A 25672-nucleotide genomic window follows, 5' to 3' on the forward strand; every position below is an offset into this window, starting at 1 on the left:
AAACTTGACATGAACTCTACTTAGAATGAATCTAATCCATTCAGATTTGTCAAATATTAGAAAGTTCACGAATTGGATGAAACCCTTGTCCTAGAGTGACTTGAATTTGGGTTTAAGGTTACCCATACCATCTACCATGTGCTTTGTGTAAAGCTTTGGCATTTCAACATTTCCAAGCTCTTGAAAATTGCAATGAATGTATGTCCTAGTGTCTTCAACATGCAAAATACCATATGGAATATTCAAAATGCCCCTTGTGGATCATCTTCCATCGATTTATATGGGTGTTTCATGAACTTTGGTCTTTCCCTATCAGCTACATCAACAACCAATGGAGTCTCCACACCAAAAGATGCCATAGTATATTTTTAGGTTATGAATAGAGAAAGTTATCAAACTCTAAAAAATACCTTTTTGTCTTCAACCAGATGCAATAAATCTTCACCGAGTCTCTTAAAGCTCTATGTTCTCTTCACAATCTCTTCACCAAGCTCTCTTTCTCTTTCGCTTCGAACATAATGTGAGAAATGAAAGTTAAATCAATTTTTTATCCACCGCATATCTAACTTTCAAGTATAATAAATGCTTAACCCTAACTCTACCAGATGCTTTGTATCTCATGAATATTCTTCTAGAGATCCTTCAAGATCGACTACGCATTCATTCATAACCATCTGCACCCTCCCACAACAAGTTACAAATCTTAAATAGGGGCTTTTGCCAGATCTACATGAAAACCTTCCCCCTAAGGCCAAGTGCCTTAGTTACCGAATGAGGTTCTAGCATTGGAATCGGGTGCAAACTCATCTGAATCACCCTTTTTGACCCAATTATTCTTGTACTACTCTCTAATTTCTTTAGCATTCACTTTTCCCTTATTGTTGGACTTGTTTTTCTCTGTCGGAACATTCTTGTTCACATTATTGCTTCTACAGTATTTTGCAATATGACCATATTTGTTGCAAGCATAGAAAATAATGTTGTTTCTATGATTAGGCCTATAATTACCTTGATTTCCCTTTGATTTGCATTGGTTAGCAATATTTCCAAATCTTCCACAAGCATAACATCGTACATTTCTCCTATTTATCATACTTCTACATTCAATTGACTTATGATCATATTTATTGAAATTGAAACATTGTTCAAAGGATGATGAATTATTCTGATTTTCCCTATTTCTGCATTGACTTGCCATATGACCAAATTTATTGCAAACAAATCATTGACCATTGAATTTATAAGAATTAGGTTGTCTTATCGAATACTTCTTGTTCTTCTAATGTTTAGAATTGCTTTTCTCAAATCCAAAGATTTCTCCTTTCTCAAATCCAAGTCCTCCCATATCACCATTGTTCTTCTAACTTTGTAGCATTTTATCCAGCTTAGTTGAGCTACCATTGATTTTTTCTTTATACTCATTAGCAATGGTAAGTTCATCTCTCAAAATTATGATCTATCTTTCAAGCTCTTTCTCATTATTCCTAGATTGTATCAATTCAAGCTTTAGTAGGTCATTTTTATGATTAAGTTTGCAACATTCATTAGATCTATCCTTTAGTGACTGATTCAAAATTTCCTCATTCTTCTTCTTGTATTCAATCTCCTTTGTTAGCTTCATCACAATGGATTGCATTTTATTCTTCAAACTTCATTATCTCTAACAAGTTTTTCACATTCATTTGTCTTGTCTTTTAAGGCTTGGTCATCAATGCTTTGGTCTTCTTTCTCTTTCAGTTTGTCCCTAAGCTCCCTTCTCTTTTCTTTGGATGTGTTCACTTTCCCCTTCAAAAAATCAATGAAGTCTTCAACATTGCTTAGATTTCTTCTCAGATAATTTATTGTTGATAGCAGGGCAACAACAATGCAGGAAAACTGAGGGGGGGGTTGAATCAATTTTCACCAAACTCAACCAATTTACCCTTAACTTTAGATTTGATTAAGAAGAACAATAGAAAAGATAGATTCTACATCAACAACACACATAACACATGGATTTTCAACGTGGAAAACCCGGTTAAGGAAAACCACGGTGGGAACCTACCCGCAATCAAATGATGCAATGTAGTAGTATGTTTAAATATTATAATAGGGAATACACATGCATTTAGGCACACTGCCTAGAGCTCACTACTCAAAAAAAAGAAGGGCTACAACCCTAAGGAAGGTTCACTACCTTACAAACATTGAACAACAATCTAGATTACATGAACTAAAAGAATAACATCTCTAAATGCCTGATTACAATTCTGGTTAAGCAAACTATCTGTACAACAACTCTTCTCTACTCTTCCACACTTTTTGAATTATAGATTCACTTTTTCACACATACAATATACTCTCAAATAATAAAAACAATCTCAAACATACAACTAACATGATTACAACACTTATTTATACAATTCACCAACCTTACCCTCAAGGTTGTCTCAACATATAAGACCTAATTACAAAATTACATCACACAATACATAAATCCATAACTAAACCAATAAAATTTCATCAAGGATATAGCATGGACCCAAATCAAATCCTCAAATACTCTACATGATCAAATAATTCACCAAGATCATCTACAACATGCTACACCATCGAATATGTTGCATAACATGAAGAATACCATCGAACCAACAAAATCTTCAATAACCCGCACCACAATCAAAACAAACCACCCAAACACATAGGACATGATTAGAGACCATCAACAAGCAACATGAATTCTATCGCAATCACCGCAACAACTCGGATAACAAGATTCATCATTATTCCATCACCAAAGCTCAAGAACACCAACTAACAAACTGAAAGATATGCTTGTAGTTACAAATAATGAACCATCCAATTGAACCACACATATGAATGTCCCAAACACTCTCCAAAATATGCAACTCAAGATATAATCATTGCAAAGAAATATAGATCAAATACTATAACTCTACAACACTAAACACTTAAAAACCAATCCACATACCGAATCTCATAACTCAACTAGATCAACTCATAGCATCATGAAACTCATATTGAATCAACTAGAGATGAGTGTCTCAAAACCCAATAAGCCACAACAACACTCTGCAACAGATCACCAAAACAACTCTCTGCAACTCACCAATTCTTTGCACCACATGAATATGTTGGTCCATCAATGACAACAACACATTCCACTAGTGATAATATCCAACAATCTCCCCCTTTGGTATTGATGGCAAGATATGAATGTGAAAAACAATCAATGCAAAGAAACAAACCAACAATCAATAATCTCCCTCGGAGACCATAAGGATTAGCTCCACCTTGACAAACAACTCAAAAATACTTCAGGGTTTTTCACATGCTCTTATCCCTCTTTGACAACAATGCCAAAGACATATACAAATCATGCATCTCTCCCTCTAAGAAGGAAAATCGCCCCCCCTTAGGATAAACTTGTAGACACCTAAAATTGTCTTGTCTAATTAAATAAATATTTTATTTATTTAATTATTTCAGCCTAATTCTTCTATTAATTAAAGAAATTTTTATTTAATTAATTAATTCACTTTAGCCTTTCTAGCCTCTTTCTAATTTAAATAAATACTTTTACTTAATTAAATTGTCCTTTTCCTAAATTAAATAAATATTTTATTTATTTAATTTATCCCATTTCCTCTATTTATTAAATATTCTTTATTTATTTAATTATTTCATTAACCTTTTCTACCCATGACACATGTCACTCATCTCTTAATTCCTACACTACCTACCCTCTCATTATTTTCTTATTTCCCTTACCTACCCCTTTAATCCTAGCCGACCATTTATCCTTTACACCTCTTAATCTTATCCCTCTATTTCTTTTAGTGTCTTCTATATAGGAGGATGATTCCTTCATTAGCAACCTTAATGAGCAACTCTAATCGCTCTAGCTAATAAGCATTCTTATGCAATCAAGCCTTTTATCAACCACATTTCCGTTCTTTGTTGAGCTCTTATGCACACATAAAATCTAAGAGCAAATATATCAAGCAAGATCAATGGAGATAGGAAGAAATGGAGATTGAAACCCTACTAGACATGTGAATGGTATATTTGGTTTGCTTTGTTGATTTGCATTGTCTTAGGTATCTTCATTGTGTATGGTGAATTTCTTTCATTGTTAGGCTAGGGTTTTATGGTTGGATCCATTTTAGTCTTTCACTATCATTTTCTATTATCCACTTTTCACCATCACACATTGTGGCACACCTAGTGGGACTCTTGTCCCTTTATTTTAAAATTTTGTTTGTAGATTTGGTGTTTTTCAAAGTTGCAGGTTTGCCATTGCAACGATTTTGCATTTTTTTGCGTCTGCAACAAATCTGACCACATCTTTGTCTTGTTTCCGCTTCTATGACTGATATTTTCACATTTTTGATTTTCTACTAATTTTGCATATCTGTGATCTTAAAATCACGTCTGTGCATGCTAAAATCACATTTTTTTTATAAAATAGTGTTTGTGTTGCATAAAACCGCATTTTTGTTTCTGCAAGGTTTTGGATCAAATTTTGCATTTGTAGGTTTCTGAAATCATGTCTATGATCTGTATTATCATGTATGTGTTTGAAAGTTGTGTCTGTGAAGGTTTTTGTCATATTTTTTCTCCACTATTTGCTTTGTAGGTTTTAGATTTGGGAAATTGCGTCTGTGTCTTATCATTTTGCGTTTGTGATCTGTTTCTGCATCTATGTTTTTAGTTTTTTATTTTGCTTTCAATTAAGGTTTTCAAATTTGGTTTTTGAGCATTAACCTCTTTTGATCTGACTAACAAAGTGGTGCAGCTATCTAAAAAGGAAAAAAATGTCTTGTCAAAGGCCCTTAGTTTATAAAGTCTTTTGGATCTAAAATTTACCTAACTTGTGTGCTTGCAAGAGGGGTATTATCTCAAACTTACTAACAAGTTTGGACCTTTGGCAAAGATTTTGATTTTAAAATCATTTGCTTTGTCTTCTTTAGTCTAGAAAACACTTCCATTGATGCTCTAAAATTAACAAGTGTCTTTTGTGTCTTGAGCAATAGGCTCTTTTGTGTTCCCTTTTAGAAGGCTTGCCTCTCGAGTAGCCCGTAAGACCAAGTTAGAGGGAACTACCCAATTGCTAACAAGCTAAAGCCAAGCTCTTCCAAGCCACTATAAATAAATGTGTTTGAGATGAAAGTTGCAAGCAATGGGTGTTGATTAATTCATACCGACCATATGTATCACCATAAACCCTATAGAGTGCAACCTCTATAGATTGGGAGCCTTCCTTAATAGAGCGTACACTACCATATGTATGGCCACTTGAATGGATGCCCTTACTAGACTTCTTTTGTGTTAGAATCCCAAAACCTTCTAGTTGTTGGCACAAGAGGTCGGACCTCTGAAGTGGAAAACATTCGTATGGTTCTTAGTAGAGATATAAAGTTTGCCATGGGGAGTTTTTGTGGGTACTAGTGCTTGGCTGCCCCAGAGAAGTGAGTGCCATGGAGGGGAGCCATTGGGGTCAAGCACCTAATTATATTCTTTGAATTGTGTAGCTCATGGTAATTCCCCATGTGAGATTGAACAACTATTGTCCTGGCCAGCCCTAGGAATTGTGCTTGCATGATCAAAAACACTTAAACACTTTCAAACAAAACAAAAAAACATTGTGTCTGCGATGTTTTCAAGTGTATGCAAAACATTTCACATCACACCACATTTGGAAACATTTTTGATATCTTAGACAAAACACTTTCAAACATTGAGTCTTCACTATAATTGTGTCCTCTTTCCACAAAAAGAGAAAATATTGAGATTTGGTCACATTAAACATCCTCAAAATTGGACACAATTGTGCAAAGAATAAGAAACTACGTCTATGACTGTTAAAATTGCATCTGTGATTAGAAACCACATCTGTACAGTTTAGTATTGTGTCTGTGTGCTACAAGTTGTCAGCAAGAAATTGTCATATCCACCAGAAACTGAATTTGTGACTGATAAAACCGTGTCTATCTCTAGAAACCACATCTGTGCAGGGCAGAATTGCATTTTTTATCCTCAAGATAAATATGTCGTTGTCACCAAATAACCATGTCTATGTTTAACTGGAATTGTGTTTTTTATCAGAAATCGCGTCTGGGTTAGATAAAACTACGTCTGCATTCACAGTTGAGAGATTAGAAGAAAACTCTTGAGAACAATAAGGACTTAAGTTTTCAGATCCAAAGAGCTTCTAAGGCTTCTTTCTATAGACCTTCATTTTTCAGTCAACCTATCTTGGTCACACATAGTCAATCATTTTCCTTCATTTTCATTTCTCTCATACATATCTTTCAAGTTTGATTCAAAAGGTTACTTTACTTGTCCTCATCAAACTTTGCAAACCTACTACAATACAACACTAGGTGATTCTCGCATCAAGGTCTATCATCTTAGGGTCTCATTTGGTCCGAATCAAGGTCAAATTACCTCATCAAGAGATCCACCATCTCTTTGGAAGCTACACCTTGATATCAAACACACATACCTGGAGTCAAGGTCAACTTACCTCATCAAGCGATCCATCATCTTTTTGGAAGCCACACCTTACTCTCCAACATACATACTTTGGTCTTACACTCTTGGACATTACAAGTTTACCCTAGATTCATCTACATCTCATACATCTCTTGATCTTCCATAATCTTTGTATTTTCATCCTACCTTTCATTTTGGGTCAAGACTTCAGTCCATGCTTGAAACCCATTCACAAAGGTCTAGAAGGAAAGTTGAACAAGCTTTAAGGTCTTTAAACATGAGTACCTATGAGTTTGGTGGAGAAGATTTCTACAATCTATTTGAAAACTACAGTAATATACCAGATAATGACAATAACAATGAAAATGATAATGCATCTATGGATTCTGCAGAAGTTGAGGAAACTATCATGAATCCCCATTTTAATAGATTGGTTCAAGAAATCATGAAAAGAGGTAGACAATATTTCCTACAAGTCATGGCACAAAGTGGGACAAAATCACCTCGTGATTTTGATATGTCACAAATTTTGGAGGATGATACAAACCAAATAAATCAATTAAATACAAGAAAAAAGAGGCCCAATAGTGGTGGTAAGAGAGAGCATCTCGTTCTTGAGTCACCTTCATCCCTATTACAAAAACTTGAGATTCTAAACACATACACTTCTCATGTCAATGATGATAGAACCTCTCATGAACAACCCTACAACTATCCTTTTCCATGGAGAAGAACTTCCACCATGCATGACCATGATGATATCCAAGATGATACCAATGCATACAATTACACTCAATCGAACATTCAAAATCATGACATGATGAGACCCCATGTTAGATTTGGGGGCAATATCCAATATCATTCTTATGATATCTCCTATCCTCATGGTCATGACATGTATCGACTACAATACCATACCATACCGAGTGCTCCTCACTACAATACCATACCATGGTGAAGAATGTGGTCGTGACATGGTGATGACCTAGTGCTCCTCACTACAATACCATACCAAGTGGTCCATATGCAAGCTATAACTATGTCCCTCCTCCATATGAACACATCTATGATCAATACCATCCATATATGCATTATATTCCTCCTCCTCCACCTAGTGGCTCAAGAATGGGACTAGATTAAAGAGAAAAGATACCATCCAAGAATGACTTGCAACAACAGATAAAGGACTTACAAAAGAAAATGGTGGACATGAATGCACCAAAGCAACATTACACAATAAGAGATATATGTCCTTACCCATTTGATAGAATCATTCCAATGCCTCCATTCCTTCCACACTTTGTGACACCAAAGTTTGATATATACAAAGGAAAAAGAGATCCTAAGGCACACATAAGACACTTTTTCACAATTTGCATTGAGGTAGTAGCAGAAGAAACATACTTGATGAGATTGTTTCCACAAAGCTTAGGAAAACAAGCAATGGAATGGTTCTCCCAACTTCCACCTGGAATTAAGTCATGGGGTGATCTAGCAGAGTCTTTTATACAACATTTCTCATACAACATTGAAACAGATGTGTCAGTGGTAACCTTATGCAATACTAAGCAGAAACATGGGGAATCTTTCTCTTCATTTTTACAGCGATGGAGAAGTCTTGCTAGTTGATGCTCTTGTGATATCCCACAAAAATAAATGGTAGAAATGTTCACACAAAACATCAAAAAGGCTATCAGATATGAGCTAAGAAAATCATGTTTTTATACCTTCAAAGAGGTCATTGAAAAAGGAATGGTGATAGAGAAAGTCCTTATTGAACAAGGTGTCATCAAGATATTTAAAGTAAACAAAGAGGAATCAAATGGGAAAGACAAACCCCATTTTTGGAACAAGAATATGAACACAATCAATGACGAGGTTGTAGATGCAAATGTTGTAAAACCAAAAATGACTTTCCCTGGTGCAAGTTCTTCTAACTCGGATAATCATGTGAACAATCAAAGGCAACCAAAACCTCGAAGGAAATACACTCCATTCGGCGAGCCAATTGGAACAAAATTCAAGAAGTTAGTGGCAAACAAGCTCATAACACTACAAGATAATCCACCATATGAACTAAAAGTAAAACCAAATTGGTGGAATGATGATGAATATTATGAATATCACAAGAGCAAAGGGCATTTAACTAGCAATTGTCATAGATTGAAGAATATCATACATGATCTCATTGATAGAGGTGACATAGAAGTGGATGGACATACCTCCAATGAAGACAATGCTATGTTCAAGGAGCCATTTCCTAAACATGACAAGGGAAAATCTAAAACCGATAATCAAGCCAATTATACCAAAATGCCCTATGATTATGATTCTACCATTAATCATATTTCAATGGATAATCATGTTTCTACTATTATTATAAAGGGCAAAGCTCCTGAGACTTCTACCCAAAGGAGTAAAGTTGCCTTAAAAGGAATTGAGCCATCTTCCTCATCTTCCAAAGATGAAATTTTTGAATGTAATGTCAACCCATTGAGGTAGTGTTCCATCCAAGCCCACATCCTCTTCATCCACAAAGAGTGAGTATGACCTCGTAGATTAGCTAGGGTAGACACCCACCCTCATTTCTATCCTTGAGCTTTTACGCATATCCCCCACACATAAAGCCATCCTTGACAAGAGTTTGAGAGAGACCTCTATACCCATTGATCTGAACATGGACCCGTTTCAAGCCATGGTGGGATACCTTTCTATTCTGCATACCTTCACATTTATAGAAGTCGATGATGCATCCACAACCCAGCCTCATAATGCACCTCTACATATTGAAGGATAAAAATCGAATAAAAAAAGTCTTCATAGATGGCAAAATAGGTCTAAACATTTGTACATTCAATACTATTGAATAATTAGGATATTCTGAAAAGGATGTGAATTCGACACATGAAATCACCATAAAGCTGTATGATGATGAAGAGCAGTCATTTAAGGGCACAGTCACCTTACCACTTAGATTTGGGCCAGTTACAAAGGATGTGGTATGTCAAGTCCTTGATTTAGAGCTCACATACAATATACTCTTGGGACATCCATGGATTCATGATATGAGAGTTGTTCCTTCAACATATCACCAGTTTATCAAGTTTCCACATAATGGGATTGAAGTGACCATTAATGGTGATCCTAATCTATTCATATATTGCAACAACTTACAGTCAAAATTAGAAATAATAATACCAATCAATAGAGAGTCAATTACATAATCTGCATACATCGATCCTAAGTCCTTAAAACCTTCAACATCAAAATAATGTGAGCTTAAAGGGAAATACCAGGATAACGGTATGGGTGAGTACACTCTAAATCAAACTATGTACCTGAGACAAGTTATGGATTCTCCAAAAGAATATGGATGACCACATCCTTCTAAAAAGGTATCTATTGTTACACTAAAATGGGATCCTACCATATTCCAAAACTGGGGTGAGATTGAAGAAAAGGACTTGTACAAAATTCTCTACAAAGAACCCAAAGTGGATACACAAGATCACAACAAGATACCATATGAAAAGTATGGCAAAGGATTCAAGATCTTACAAAAATTTGGATACGATGGTAAAATCCCTCTTGGCCTAAGAAAAGAAGGTATCACTCAAATTTTGTAACTAGAATTGACGTTCAAGAATCAAAACTCAAAAGGATTTGGTTTAATACCTTTCAAGTTAAGTACACGTGACACTGAAGAAGCATTGAAAATCAGAGATTCCAATGATCAACAAGAAAAATGCTATTCCACTGACTCCAATGAGTGGGAATGGAGTTCAAACAAATCTGTTGGCATTTGCATGAAGATTGCATTAATGATATTGTTAATATTGTTGTAATGATGTTTTGTAACCGGTAAGAAGAATTTGTGGAGGGAACTAGTATTGCTATGTATTGGAGAGTTGAATCGGTAAACCCTACCTATTGATTTGATAAATCCTAACTGATTAAGTTTGGTGAATTGGTTATATTGGTTTATGATCTGATGATGAGTGGTAATGATTATGATGCGTATGATTATTGTGTGAAGATAGTTTCAAAGTGATTTTGGCACGTTGATGAAATAGTTTTTGTCTAGGGATTGAGCAAGTATATTGTATGTAATGCAAAGTGCATGATGAGTTACTAAGTTTGATGAAGCGACGATCAAGAACCGGTCAAGGTTTTCTTGATTGATGTGCAGAGATTTCTATGTAATCCAATGCTCATACTTTAACCGACTTGTTTGTAATCTCTATGAGAGAATTAGGTTTTTGTTGTGTTACTGACCTAATTGATTTGTTTATAAGGTAGATGAGTTGTTTAATTTCAGAGTTGGCAAAGTTTTAGTGGAGTGTGTGGTTGTCGAATCGGATGATGTATCTGCAGTTTGAGTAAAGGCAGATAGGAGCATGAAAAGGATCTAAACAAGCAAGTGTAGTGCTATTCAAACAGATCAATAAACTCTTGTTGTTTTCTAACAATTACAACAGATTGAAATCCCCTAACCAGATAAGCTCTAACAAGCTTGGTGCTATTGAAATCCTCTAACCAGGTGATCCATTAGCTTGGATTTCAAATCCTCTACTGAGGTTACTCCTTACAGGGTATTTCTTCTAACAAGGCATTATAGTCAATCCCTTAATTGGGTGGTCCCTAATAGGATCTATTCTTTATAGGACATTTGTAAAGCTTTAATAGGCTAGGCTCCTAACAGGGCAAACTTCAGAAGAGTTCAGATAGCTATCTTGTGAGTCTCATCTCATCGTGGTTTTTCCCATTTGGGTTTCCATGTCAAAAATATTGTGTCAAGTGGTGAATGTTTTTGTGGTTATGTTCTTATGGTTGATTTGCTTAACTACTTAATCCACTTTGATAAATCATGATAACCAGAAGCATTGTGAAATGAAGTTTTACTTATGTAAGTAAAAGAATTTGGATGTTTATGAGTTTGAAGCTGTTTACTATTAGTTTGTTGTAACAGTCAACTAGTTTATATTGAGGGTTTTTATCTTGACAGTGATATTGCATTGATAGTTCTAAGCTTACTTTGAGAGATTGATTTTGAGATTGGTGAAGTTAGTATCGGTTCTTCTATCTACTAATTCACCCCCCATCTCAGTAGTTGACCGGGTTCTTATTCTTTCATCATACCATCAATTGGTATTAGAGCTTATCATGTCCTCTAAGGTCCAAGCCTAGCATCTTGAGGTAACGATCTTGCAGATCATAATGAAGAAGGAAGGCCTGAAGTTTAATAGAGATAACTATAAGATATGGAGTGATGGAATGAAAATTTATATCAAGAGTCTAGGAAATCAATATTGGGAACATGTTTTTACTCAATATGTTGCACCTAGTGGGATTATGACTAATGATTAGAAGAAAGAGACACAAGAAAACAATCAAGCATTAGAGGCTATTATCAATTCTTTGTCTGATACAAAGTATGTAGATGTTCATGGTCTAGAGACTACATATGATGTATGGAAAAAACTTGAAGAGATTTATAGTGGTGATGAACATGTTAAGATTGCTAAACAAGAGAGTCTAAGAGGAAAATTTGATGACATGCGGATGGCTGAAGGTGAGAATATCCATCAGTATGGTCAAAGGATAAAAGATATAGTCAGTGAAATTAAGAGTGTAGGAGGTAAAATGGAAGATGCCACAGTGATCAGTAAGGTACTGGGAACCCTGCTACAGGTCTACGCTATCTGAGTTGCAGCCATTCAAGAGCTAAAGTCTATTGACAAAACTAAGGTAACCCTTGACTCCATCTTTGACAAGCTTACTACTTTTGAATTAAATGGTTATGATGGTAGTGTACAGAAATCTGATTCTACATTTAGAGCTTCTATTTCTAACCCATGTATGAGGAAAAATAGAGATGTCAATCACAGTTCTGAATCTAGATCCAACAGAGAAGGTGATGATGAAGACAATTTAGTTGAGCTTGAAGCATTGTTGGCCAGGTGGTTGCCCAGAGGTACTGATAAATATGGAGGTAGATTACCTTTGAAATAGTTTTCATGCATCAAGATTGGACACATAGCTGCTAACTGTCTTAATAGTGATAATGAGCATAAACGAGAGAAATTCAAGAAGTATAAGGGTAAAGGCAAAAAACATTGTTTCATTGTTGTTGATGGTGGTATCACTGATGAGGAATATGATGTTGATGCTAATGAAGATATTGTGTTTGTAGCCATTAAAGAGAAGATATGTAATCAGAAGGTGTTAGTATTTTGAATGGATAACTCTGATGATTGGATCATTGATAGTGGTTGTTCACATCACATGACTGGTGATCGGATCAAATTTCTTTCTTTGAAGGAAATTGATGGTGGAGTTGTAAGATTTGGTAACGACTCACCTTACATGGTTAAAGGTAAGGGAACTATTTCTCTTAATGGAAAGAGCAGTGTAGACGATGTCTACTGGGTTGAAGGTTTAAAGCATAATATTTTGAGTGTGGCACAACTCAATGACAGAGGATACCCTTTGGAGTTTAAGAACGGTATGTGCAAAATCTATCTGAGCAAAGGTGAACTGATTGCAACCGGTAAGAAAACTAAAGTTAACCTGTTTCACCTTAATCCTAAAGTTAGTAACAATTTAATTGCAAAGATAGATGATAGTTAGCTTTGGCATAGGAGATTTTGTCATATAAACTTTGATAACATTGTTAAAGTGAGTAAGTCCAAGATAGTGAGAGGTTTGCCTCAGTTGGACAAATTGGTTAATGCTCTATGTAAGGAATGTCAATTCAGAAACATGACATCCTCAAATTTCAAGAGCAAATCTTTTTCAGTGGAACATCTATTAGATTTGGTTCACACAGATCTTTGTGGACCAATAAGGACAAAAAGTATTCAAGGTGACAAATATTTTATTATCTTCACTGATGATTGCTCAAGGATGATGTGGGTCACATTCTTGAAGGATAAGACTAAATCTTTTAGTAAGTTCAAGGCATTAAGGGCCTTAGTTGAGAAGGAGAGCGGTAAGAAGATAAACTATCTAAGGATTGACCAAGGCAGTGAATTTACTTCTGAGGAATTCACTAGATATTGTGAAGAAAATGGTATCAAACAACAGCTTTTTGCACCAAGGATAGCACAGTATAATGGTATCGCAGAGAGAAACAACCGGTCAGTTGTTGAAGCTACTAGGATTATGTTGATACAAGAAGGTGCAGTGAATTTTTTTTCGAGGGAAGCTATCAGCACAACTGTCTACACTATGAACCGGGTTCTAGTAAACAGAGGTAAGGACAAGAATCCTTATGAATACTGGTATGGAAGATCACCCAATGTTAGTTATTTCAGGATATTTGGAAGCAAATGTTTTATTAAGAGAGGTAATTATGTTAGCAAATTTGAGGCTAAAAGTGATGAAGTTATATTTCTTGGTCATTCCACCAAGAGTAAGGCCTACAAGTATTTTAACAACCGAACACAGAGAATAAATGAGAGTGTTGGTGTTTGATTGTTGGTATTTTGGATATGTTAATATGGTTTTGTCATTGATGTCAACACTTGTCAACACTTATCAGCACTTGGAGATCTTTGGTTACATTCACCGACATGTTCAGTGACTTATGCATAGTCACCGGTATCTGGTTCACCGACAAGTTTTATTGTTCACCAGAACTTGGAATGACTTGGAGATTACTTGGTTATGTCGAAGACATTGTTTGGACACCATATTTTGGTGACTTGTTCATTGGTCTAATCAGGTTTGCATATTTGTTGTTACCAGAAAATAGGTCCAGGATATGCATTGGGAAGCTCATCTATTCCAGATCAGCAAGACGTGCCATGAAGATGATTTATTATTATTGTAAATGCATTGAGCCAATATCATGCATCGCACATTGATTCATTTGTAATTGATTTTATTGTAATATCTTCTAGTGAGCCGACCTACTCATTTGGTCTTAGGTTATGGTATAAATGTAAGGTCTCATTTGTGAGATTAATAGAGGACTGGATATAGGTTTGGGAAAAGGATTGTAATAAGGCATATGCAAATATAAGCAGAGATATACATGCAGACATAATTTAATATTGAAGGAAGGTTTGAAGAAGGAAAATCAGAACTTAAACGGTATTGAATCCAACATATGAAGATGCTATTTTGAGCAATACATTATCATTGGATTTAACCATCCAATTGTAGTCAGTGTGACTCCCATTTTGTGATTGAGTAGTGAGCTCTAGGCAGTTGGCCTTTCTGCATGTGCAGACTCCATATTGTACACACTATCTACAATAGTATCATCTGATTGTGGGTAAGGTTTCCCACCATGGTTTTTCCCCTTACAGGGTTTCCATGTACAAATAACTGTGTTATGTGTTGTAGATGTTATTGCCTTTCTGTTTCATGCATTAAACTTTACTGGTATTGCTGTTAACTGTTAAATTGTTTACCGAAATTAAAGTTTGGTTTACCGGCATTAAGCATTAAGTTTTGTTAAGTTTTTTTTGGATTGCATTTATTGGACAATTGATTCACCCCCCTCTCAGTTGCCTCTGGAACCTAACAATTGGTATCAGAGCCTAGTTCTCTTTTTGTAGAAGTTTAACAGCTTGAGGAGATCCAATGTCTTCTAACTATTTCAGGAAGGACAATCTGAAGCTTGATGGAACCAACTATGGCATATGGAAGATTAGGATGGAGACACATTTGAATTGCATTGGAAAGGACAAATGGAATGTTACAAAGAATGGTTATGTTGCCTCTACTCAAGGTCAACCTATTCCACCAACCTTGGCTAAAGATGAGGAAAATGATTGCAAAGTAAGAGAAGCACTTTTGAGCGCATTATCAGATCAGTAAATCATGGGATTATTAGATAGATCTACTACTAAAGCTATTTGGGATAGGTTGGAAACATTGAATGAAGGTGATACCGCAGTCAAAATTGCAAAACTGGAATGCTTCTGGGTCAAGTATGAAAATCTGAAAATGGAAGAAGATGAAAGGATTTCTCATTTTATGGAAAAAGTAAATGAAATTGTTTTTGGTATACAATGTTGTAGAGGAACCTTAACTAAAGATGAAATTGTTTCTAAATTTTTAAGAGCATTGCCACCAGCATATAATATGAAAGTTACTGCTATTAATGAATTCAGAACAATGCCTAATACATCAGTACCTAGAGACACTTTGGTTGGAAAACTTTCAGCTTTTGAACATGAGGAATGTGGTCCTATTGCTACTATTAAGATAGATTTAGCTTTCAAAGCATCATCATCATCTGAGAAATCTGATTGGAAAGCCTTTTATGCAAGAGAACTTGAAGAAATTAGAAAGTGGAATGAAGAACTAGAAGAGCTTGAAGCATTATTTGCAAGGAAAATGCCTAAAGGTCCAGTTGGAAGTAAGTATGAAGGTAAAGCACCATTCAAATGTTTTAACTGCAATAAGATTGGTCACATGGCTTCTAGGTGTCCTGACAGACATGCAACATTGAAAGAAGAAGCTAAAAGGACATATAAGCCTAACCCTGAATATCAAAGGTACATATTTAAGAAGAATAAAGACAAATCATTTTACTATGCTGATGAAGGAGTTACTGATGATTCTGATGAAGAACCGCCATACAATGGATGGGATTTTGTTTCTATAACAAAAGATCAATTGACACCTATTGTTCAACCAGTAGAGCAGACCCTAGAAGCTAAAATTGAAGATAAGGATGAATGGATTGTTGATTCCAAATGTTCACATCATATGACTGGTGATAAGAGTAAATTCTTAACCTTTTAGGAATACAATGGAGGTCTAGTAATATTTGGAGATGACAAAGCTTGTTTGATCATAGGAAAAGGCACTATATCTTTTGATGGTAAGCATAATACTGATAATGTTTACTATGTTGAAGGTTTGAAGCATAATCTTTTGAGTGTTGGTCAATTAGTTGAAAAGGGATTTCAATTACAATTCAAGAGTGGTAAATGCAAAATCATGAATAGAACTGGTTTAGAAATTGCAACCAGTAATCAGACTAGAGGTAATATCTTTCATTTGAATAACAATGAGAAGACATCCTTAATTACACATATTGATGAAAGTTGGCTATGGCATAAGAGACTGTGTCATGTAAATTTTGATTGCATTGTGAATATCAGTACAATTAAGGCAGTAAGAGATTTACCTAAGATTATTAAGCCTCATAATCCGGTATGTAAGGAATGTCAATTTGGAAAGCAAGTTAGAGCATCTTTTAAGAGTATACCAGAAAAATCCAATAATGTTCTTGACTTAATTCATACTAATTTATGTGGTCCAGCAACAACTAGACATTTACAAGGAGATAGATATTTTATGCTAATCATTGATGACTACTCTAGAATGTGTTGGGTTACTTTTCTCAGGGAGAAATCAAAAGCTTTTGGGAAATTCAAATTATTCAAGGTGATGGTAGAGAATGAAACTGGTAAGAAAATCAAATGTTTAAGATCAGATCAAGGAGGTGAATTCACATCTAAGGAATTTAATACATTCTGTGAAGTGAATGGAATCAAAAGACAGCTATCAGTGCCTTGGACACCCCAACAGAATGAAGTTGTGGAAAGGAAGAACAAAACTATTTTGGATGTAGCTAGAAGCATGATATCAGAAGCAAACCTACCTCATGTGTATTGGAGAGAAGCAGTCAATACAATAGTTTACACATTCAACAGAGTTCACATCAAAGGTGAAACTGGAAAGACCCCTCATGAACTATGGTTTGGTAATACTCCTACTCTTAAATATTTTAGAATATTTGGAAGTAAATTCTATATTAGAAGAGATGAGTATATTGGAAAATTTGATCATAGAAGTGATGAAGGAATATTTCTTGGTTATTCATCTATGAGAAAGGCATATAGATGTTTTAATAAGAGATTGTAGAAAATCATTGAGAGTGCAAATGTGAAGATTGATGAACAGTTTAGAGATAATTCAAGGTACATAGACTCTAAAATAGTAGTTGAGATAATCACAAATGAACCCACTATGAGCACACCAGTACAGAGTGTTGATCCAGTCACACTGGCATCATCTAAGAATTCCACAGTGACTAAAGAACAACAACAAGTGAAAACACCCCGGTATGTAAGATTGAATCACTCTGAAAAATTAGATAATTGGGAACAAGTATCAAGGAGTTATGACTAGAGGAAGACTGGAAAATGAAGAGGTATGTCTGATTTCTCAAATTGAACCAGCATCAATTAATGAGGCATGTGAAGATAAACATTGGATTAAAGCTATGAAAGATGAATTGGAACAAATTGAAAAGAATAACACATGGACATTAGTTCCCCGGCCTAAAGACAAAAATGTAATTGGAACTAAATGGGTATTCAAAAATAAACTTAATGAAGATGGTAAGGTAATCAGAATTAAAGCAAGATTAGTGTGTAATGGATATTCATAGAAAAAAGGAATTGATTATAATGAAACCTTTGCACTGGTAGCTAGAATTGAGGCAGTCAAATTATTCTTAGCTCCTAGAGCTTGGTATGCTAGATTGGAGAAATATTTTTTGAAGATTGGTTTCACTAAAGGTAATGCTGACAACAATCTATATCACAAAGTAACTAATGATGACATCTTGGTTATTGAAGTTTTTGTTGGTGATATAATCTTTGGAGGAGAAGATGGATCATTATGTAAAGACATTTCTAATAAGATGCAGGAAGAATTTGAAATGTCTATGATTGGGGAGATAAAATTCTTTTTAGGATTGTAGATTTCACAGACTAATAAAGGTATATTCATAAATAAATCAAAGTACTTGAAGGAATTACTTAAGAAATTTGGCATGGAAAACCCTAAACCGGTAAGCACACCTATGACTACAACTGATAAGCTATCTTTGAAGGATGAATCAACACCTATTATTCCGACTAGGTACAAGTCTATGATAGGAGGTTTACTGTATTTGACAAAAACAAGACCTGATATTATGAATGCAGTATGTATTGTTTCAATATTTCAGAGTAATCCTAAAGAAAATCATGAATCAGCAATGAAAAGGATTTTTCAGTATCTACAAGGAACTACAAATCTTGGTTTATGGTATCCTAGAGATGAAAACTTTGACTTATGTGCATACACAGATGCAAATTGGGCAGGAGATGTAGATGATAGAAAAAGCACCATCGGTGGAGCATTTTTTCTTGTCAGCAGATTAATTTCATGGTTGAGCAAGAAACAAAGTTGTACATCTTTATCAATAGCAAAATCAGAATATGTTGCAGCAGCAACTAACTGTACACAGGTATTATTAATCAAGCAAATGTTGAAGGACATAAAGGTAAAATGCAAGGAACCTATAACAATTTACTGTGATAATATGGCAGCAATTGATGTATCTAAGAATCCAGTATTTCACTCTAAAACTAAACATGTTTCTATCAAATTCGATTTTCTAAAAGAGAATGTTGAAGCAAAAGAAGTGAAATTGGTTTATGTGAATACTAAAGAGCAGATTGCAGATATCTTTACTAAGTGTTTTCCTAAAGAATCTTTTGAGTATCTCAGAGAGCAGCTTGGGGTTATACTCCCACCGATAGAGACTTTGACAGTTGATGATTGTCATCAACCGACAGAATTAACAGGGAGATATTTTTCCAGCTTTGATGAGGAGAGCTACTTCTCAGGGGGAGTAGTTGGATAAATTGATAAGTTGGTATTTTGTGCTAAGTTCTTTGAACTAATTGTACTTAGTTTTGTATTGCTTTGGCATTTGATGTCAAAGGGGGAGAGATATCTATGGAAAAACACTTTATCTTTTGGGGAGACATTATTCCTAGAGGGAGAGATATTATTTTCTAGATAATGATCTCTTTGGGAGATTGTTGGTTTTTGGTTTTTGGCTTTTATGATTTGACACTTTGATGGTTTTTCCATCTTGTGTTGCCATCAATGCCAAATAGGGAGATTGTTGGTATTTTAGATATGTTGATATGGTTTTGTCATTGATGTCAACACTTGTCAACACTTGTCAACACTTATCAACACTTGGAGATCTTTGGTTATGTTCATCGGCATGTTCATTGACTTATGCACAGTCACCAGTATCTGGTTCACCGGTAGGTTATATTTTTCACTAGCATTTGGAATGACTTGGAGACTACTTGGTTATGTTGAAGATATTATTTGGACACTTTTTTTTTTTGACTTGTTCATTGGTCTAATCAAGTTTGCATATTTGTTGTTACCGACAAATGGGTCCAGGATATGCACCGATAAGCTTATCTATTCCAAATCAAAATGACATGTCATGAAGATGATTTATTATTATTATAAATGCATTGAACCATCATCATGCATCGCATATTGATTCATTTGTAATTGATTTTATTGTAATATCTTCTAGAGAGCCGACCTACTCATTTGGTCTTAGGTTATGGTATAAATGTAAGGTCTCATTTATGAGATTAATAGAGGATTGGATATAGGTTTGGGAAAAGGATTATAATAAGGTATATGCAAATATAAGAAGAGCTATACACGCAGACATCATTCAAGATTGAAGGAAGGTTTGAAGAAGGCAAATCAGAACTTAACCTGTACTGAATCCAGCTTATGAAGATGCTATTTTGAGCAATACATTATCATTGGATTTAACCATCTAATTGTAGTCAGTGTGACTCCCATTTTATGATTGAGCAGTGAGGTCTAGGCAGTTGGCCTTTCTGCATGTGCAAACTCCATATTGTACACACATACTATCTACAGTAATATCATTTGATTGTGGGTAAGGTTTCCCACCGTTGTTTTTCCCCTTATAGGGTTTCCATGTACAAATAACTATGTTATGTGTTGTGGATGTTATTGTATTTTTGTTTCATGCATTAAACTTTACCGGTATTGTAATTAACTATTAAACTGTCTACTGACATTAAAGTTTGGTTAAGTTTGTTTTTTATTGCATTTATTGGACAACTGATTCACCCCCCACCTCTTAGTTGCCTCCGGGACCTAACATCGAGTGGATGAATATCCTGAAGTCTCAGAGGAAACTAGTTTGGAGAAAAAGGATGAATATCCTTGCATTTTGTTTTTCGAACCAGAAACTATGAAACCCGAAACTGGTAAAGAAAATATTGATGTACTTGTTCTACCGGAACAGATAAATTCAAAAGAAGATGATGATGTTAGGGTTCCCAAAGATACTGAGGGGGGGTGAATTAGTATCTAATCGGTAAAATAATTTACTTGAATTATAACATGAAAAGCATATGAAAACTGTGTACCGGTAAACCATAAATAATGCAGCAAATAAGAATAACAACCACAACATAAGAGATACACCATAACACAGTATTTTTAACAAGGAAACCCAGTGTGGGAAAAAACTGAGTGGGATTTGTGACCCACAATATTCACTTATTGACCAATAAAAGAATATTACTGTTTACAATAGGGGCCTACACATGCAAGAAGGCCAAGTGCCTAGAGCTCACTGCTTAGTTACAAAAGAAGTCACACTGACTTACAAAAATGGATTATATAAATCCAATGTCTTGTACTGCTTTAGATTAGCATCTATTATGCCAGATTCAGTACTAGTTTAAGCTTTGCAATATACATAAACCCTTATTCAATCTCTACCTTACAATTCGTATATTAGGTCTACATTAATCCTTCTCTCCATATCTCTTACTAAATGATCTACAATGATCTCATACTTATATGAGTCATATTATAATTCACCATGTCAGCTTACAAAATATTTTACAATTAATTACAAAATACATTTATACAAAATTCCTGTCAGCCATGGTGTCGATAATCTTCCTTTTCGGTGTCGGTGATCTGTGTGCCAGTGTAGAGTTTGCCAATGCTAGTGCCTGCCGGTATCTTATGATTGAAAGGTTGCCATCAATGAAAATACCTTCAATCACCTACATTTTCTCATTGGAGTGTGCATTTTCCAACAATCTCCCCTTTTGGCATTGATGGCAACACTCATGAAAAAAATCCAAAAATGTTGTCCAAAAAGAATCTGCCAAAATATCTTGCCATAATTGTGTGCTCAAAAATATATGCTCCCCCTGAGCTGATGATCTCTTTCTTCTGATCATTTTTCTCATCTCCACTACTCCCCCTTTGACATCAATGACAAAGGTTGTCATTCACTGTCAGTAGAGTGTGGTTCCTGCCTAGATCCTTGTAACCAGTGGGTTACAATCTGGAAAAGATCTGCTAATACAAAGTTCTGACTGTCACTGAATCTTTTGCTATCCTGTAATGTCACTTTTGTTCTCTGAACTGTACTGGTGAGTATGTGCATTTTCTCTTCCGATTTCTTAATTCTGGGAACTAGAGCCTCAGAAATTTCTTTTCTCAAAGAAATGAGGCAATCTAGTTTAGGACCTAGTTTGCATTTTAAGTTCTTTTCCTTAACCTTTATCTTATCTTTATCATTTTCTAACTTCTCAATTTTCCCTTCTAGATATGCAATGTTCTTTTCAATTTCCAAAAATGGATCTGATGTTCCTATTAGGTTGTCAACAATATTGTTGATTTCTTCTTGTGCTTTGCTGATTTCTGAATCTATGTCCTTTGTCAAAATATTAGTTTTACAGGTATCTCTGTACAATTTCTTAAAATCCAAAATTGTTTCTCCTAGTGCCGGTAATAAGGTTTCCATTTTCTCCTTATTCTTCTTCACTATTTCCTCAAAGAATTTCTCTTTCTCCTTATTCATCCTCTCTTTGAATGTGTCTTCATTTATTTGATCAACTGTCAAAATGATACCGATGGTGTATTTAGACAATGTGTCTAGTTGACCTAAAGAATCTTTACTGTCCAAAATGCACTTCAGTGCTATCAATTTAAGAATAGGAATTGTGTCATCAATAGCCTTATAGGCTTGTGCATTACACTCAGTGATTTTCTTTATAGAATCCGATAATACTTCTGTCACGTTTGTAGGCCAGAATTATGCTATTGAAGTACCAAATGTCTGTCCAACTATTTTCACAATTTCCTTGTTGTCAGTTGTAGTAATAACCTTGCTTGTTTTGACCTTTGGTAGGTCAGTTTGTGTTTGCATTTCTACTAGCAAAGGTTTTGGCTTTTCAGTTGTTGCTGGTGGCATTGTCTCTGCATGAACCTGTACCTCAGCCTATTTCTGTCCTTGATTCTCAACCTGTCTCAGAGGTTTTCTCTGTGCTATCAACTGTTGGTCTAATGTATTCTCAGTATGCATTGTTGGTTTTACAATATGCACCTACGCACTGTCCATTGCCAATTTCTCTGATTGTTTCTCAATTTTATCTACCGGTGCTTCTGATGGTTTCCTAGTGGTGTCCTCTACCGGTTCCTCTATCTGAGTAGGTTTTTGTGTGCTTAGAGTATCACTAACTCCAATCTCAACATTTGTAGCCGGTGACTCAGTAGTCACATCTTCCTTCTTATTCTCAGTGGTCTCTTTGTCTACCACAATGTTTACCTCTTGGGTGTCTATATTCATAGTGTACAAAATTTCAGACTCAGGATTTGTATCCTCTTGAGAAGTCTCCATACTCTTTTTAGACAGTTGATTGTCAACAGTTTCTACCATTGGAGTATCAGAAAGAGGTGGGGGTAAGTCATCAGTTATCTTAAGGTTTGGAGGTCCACCTACCTTACCATTCCCCTTATCCCTATCCTTTTGATATACTCTGATAGTCTTAGGTCATTTAAGTTCTTCATGTTTTTCCTTTTCAACAAAGAATATGTCCCATTGATCCGCAGTCTCTTCAAAAATTTCATTCATTCTTCTTGCCATAAGTGCAACATGTTGGTGACAAGTTGAAAATACAGTCTGGTTGGCCTCACTGATTAATTGTTCTATCTCTTCAGGTGAGTTTACTGGATGCACTGCAAGTAATTTTTCAATTTTTATCTTCTTGTCCAGCTCAACAATGGCTACCCTTCTAGCTTCTAGTCTTCTATACAAATTAGTGGGTATTTCATCAACAATTTCCATCAAAAATTTCTTGTATATATCCAAGTGTATAATTACACTATTTTCTATGCTTTCTTTGTCATCGGCGGAAAGTGTGTTATACAATTTGCTAATGTTTTTCAACTTTCCATCCTCTGTTATTTCACAAAGGAGTTTATCTAGTGGAGCAATGTCTTGTTTTACCTTTTTCTTCTTTGGAGTCAACTTCTTAACTGGAGGCCTTACTGATAGTTCTGAAACTTAATGTTAAGTACAAATGCCAAGCTGATAAGATGAGAGGGGGGGTGAATCATACAAACTTAATCTTCCATAAAAAAATCATATTCAACCTCGGTAACATATACTTCAGTGATATAACCAAAACTGTTAAACATGCAAACTCAAAAGCATATAAACATCATAAACCTCATAACACTAGATTTAACATGGAAACCCAAATAGGGAAAAACCACTGTGGGATTTCGGGCCCACTAAGAAATATACTCTTCTAGAGTATGCTCGATTAAAAGCAAATCCTATTAAAGATTACAAACACATTGCTAGATGTGACCCAGTTAAGGGATTTCCCTCAGATCTGTTAGGATCTTCACCTTGTTAGAAGTGACCTTGTTAAAGGATTTCAAACACTCAATCAGAATGTCACCTTGCTAGATGGTTTTACAAATAAGACTGTTAAGTCCACTCGGTTAAGAGATTTTCTATCACTTCACAAAATAACAGTAATAAAAATCTATCTACAACTTCACATCTAAAATGCTAAAGCAGATTCTTATTTGCTCAATACAATCTAGACATAGAATTAATCTTGTCCATCTGCTGGGCTCTATACTCTATTATACAAACAATTCTTCAAGCTTTTGTGCTCAGTAATTACTATGTAGCATCCATGTGCATACACTTGCCCACATACATTGTTTATCGATAGTTCCCTATTTATAAACAATTGCCAACCGCTTAATCTCCTTGATCACATTTCCCATGATCAATCATAGCCATCAGATCTTCAAAACTTTGACCAAGTTCAATGTATTCTTTGATTTGAAAATGTTTTACCCCACCTTGGAACTTGCATACATTTCTTGGAACTTGTGCTAGGGTATGCGGTTCAATCTGCATTGTAGATCTTCATGTCGATTTTCCTTTGCCATAGATTCTTTAACAAACTTTATGCATGACATACCAATAATTTAATCAGTTCTAGCTCATCAGCTCCCTTCATTAAATAATGCATGTAACCATTTGATGCATTCTGTTACAGCTCGGTTACAACTCGGTAAATACTAAACTTTACTCGGTAGACACTCTGTCTTCATTAACCGATAGCAATAACCTTTGGGTTTACTGAGTAGGTTCCTTAGGGTTTACCGACTAGGTTCTTTGCTCAGTAACATAGTATAGTATTAACCTTACAATCAATAACATATGTAGGATATCAAAACAATCTAATCATCATGATCTCATCATTGTCTAACTTGGTAATAGTTTCCCATTGAATAACTTATTCATCCCCTTATTCATCATATTCTTTTTGTGTCTTTTACCGACATCTTTATACTCATCAAATCATACTTCTCAAGATATGGCAACATCATACTGATTTAGAAAATCAATATCTTGACATCAATGACAAAATAATAATATTGATAGTAAATCATCCTTAATCAGTTATATCCATAATCATCAACAACCTTCTCAATATCCTTATTGAAATGCCAACAATCTCCCCCTTTGGCATTGATGGCAAAACCAATTGATTTGACCTATTTGATTTGAATTGCTGTGATATTCTAAAATGTTGAAATGCTCTCCCCCTATCATCAGTCATCTCCCCCATACATTATACTTCTCCTCTTTTCTCGGTCTTTCTTTTCTTCAGTCTTCTCTAGTCTTCTCCGGTCTTCTCTCCCTTTGACAACAATGCCAAAAAGTAACTAACTAAAACATAATTTCTTCCTGTATGAAGTGATTTCCTGTTGTGATGTATCAACTTAGTCTCGGTCAGAGCATTTTGTCTTCAATTCCTATTTCCTGTATTGTTTCCTGCACACCTTTAGAAAACCTCCTAAAATACTTTGTAGAGTCATCGAATTGATGCTTTCACCGAACTCGGTCAGTGAATGGAAGATAGGGGTAGGACCCCTAACTTACTTTTGAGATACTCAAAAGTGTCCCTCGGCAGTGGCTTGGTGAAGATATTTGCTATTTGTTCCTTTGTGCTAACATACT

Source organism: Cryptomeria japonica, chromosome 5, assembly GCF_030272615.1.
Source record: "Cryptomeria japonica chromosome 5, Sugi_1.0, whole genome shotgun sequence".
In the NCBI taxonomy this organism is placed as follows: domain Eukaryota; kingdom Viridiplantae; phylum Streptophyta; class Pinopsida; order Cupressales; family Cupressaceae; genus Cryptomeria; species Cryptomeria japonica.